Consider the following 1,694-nt stretch of genomic DNA (forward strand, 5'->3'; position numbering starts at 1 on the left):
GATTCTCATACAACATATTACAAATGACAGCATGAAAAAAAATCTTGCACAGTAACTCAAAGGTCAGCTCTACAATGTACCCTTAAACTGTCAGGACATTGGTTATCTCCAAGTCTTGTATTTCCAAATAAAGGATGTTATTAAAACAGCTATGTAATTCATACACAGCAATCACAAAAAGAACTTATGACTAAAGCAAAGGTAACTTTCTTGAAAGATTCTATACCAACTGGGAAACTGCCCAGTGTGAAGACTAGTTAATTTTAAAAACCTCCGATCTAATTTAATGATGGAGCTTATATATATATTTTTTACCATCTGGCTTGTGTTCATAGAAGCTTTTAAAGACTGCTTGTTCAACCTCAACTGCATACTAAATCCCAGCTATGGACAAAACTAAAGACCTTAATTTTTGCCAGTTATGTTACTGTGGGACTAAAACATCACACTTTAGCTGGGCAGGATTTAGGTTTATTAGTCTATGCAAGACTAAAAATTCAAAGCAATTTCAATTTTGCTTAAGAGAACATTGTAAAGTAACAAATTCTTGGTATTATAACCTGCCTCGTATGATCAATTTCAAATCATAGAGAATTACATCTTCAGGTGTTTCACTGTTACAAGACAATAAACAAATTCAAACAGTTGAAACATCTTAAAAATGCACCAAGCTTATGAAGTCTCAAACAAAACTTGAATTTTCTGTACATACTCCCATCAAATGAAGTTATTTCCTGTACACAACTCCTCTTGCAAACTGATCTTCTATTTCCTTTCATTTGACCTAGAACGGCTTCGAGATCTAGAGATGGATCGGGAAGGCTTGTGATTCCTTTCCTGAGACAGTGATCTTTCTCTTCTCCTGTCTCTAGAAAGAGACCTGCTCCAGCTGCGGGAGAAGCTTCTCCTTCTTGGAGAAGAACTCCTTCTATGACAATCATCTCTAGGGCGACGACCCAAGAGGGAGGAGGGCCTCGATTACAACTTCTTTTTTCACCATTCTACAGTTCCACTCTTACAGGGCAGCCACAGAATGTTCTTCCATCTAGTTCTCGGATGGCATCAGCTGCATCTCGGGGATCTCCAAATTTAACAAAAGCAAAGCCGGGAGGGTTTCTAGCAACCCACACCCTTCGGAGTGGTCTATAATAGCCAAAAGCCTGCTCCAATTCAGTCTTGTTGCCATTGTTTCCAAGATTGCCTACATAAACCTTACAGTCCAATGGACAAGAATCACAATGCATTTCAAGATCTTGGGTTGAAATGCGGTGGCTCACACCCACACGCTCAAATGTCTCTTCCCGCTCCTCTTCCATCCGGCTCTTACAGATGCTCCAGTTTACCCGGTGGAATGGTGGACCTCCATTTTACTTTTGATTCTATTTTGTTTTTTAAAATCTAATGTTGTTAATGGAAGGCAAAATATCAAAAACAAAGCTTTTGCATTTTTAAATTTTTTGATACCCCAATTTATTTTTAGCTTAATTTTTCTAAATTAATATGTATTCTATAGCTAACCTTTAAACTCATCATTATATTCCATTTTACTATTAATGGAACCTGGCAATATATTGGACTTCATTTTCGGGGAAGTTTTGGATCACAGAGAGGTTCAACAATGGAAGGGGAGGAATACTGGTGTGGGATGTTATTGAGGGGACATATGGTTGAGGGGTTGAGGGGACATATGGTTG

General features: G+C 38.0%; 1 pseudogene; it reads right to left on the minus strand.

The window, feature by feature from the left end:
• Positions 1-628: 628 nt before the first annotated feature.
• Positions 629-1,307, minus strand: LOC101427182 (serine/arginine-rich splicing factor 3 pseudogene; annotated as a pseudogene).
• Between the last annotated feature and the right edge of the window lie 387 nt (positions 1,308-1,694).

Source organism: Dasypus novemcinctus, chromosome 1 (genome assembly GCF_030445035.2).
Source record: "Dasypus novemcinctus isolate mDasNov1 chromosome 1, mDasNov1.1.hap2, whole genome shotgun sequence".
Taxonomy (NCBI): domain Eukaryota; kingdom Metazoa; phylum Chordata; class Mammalia; order Cingulata; family Dasypodidae; genus Dasypus; species Dasypus novemcinctus.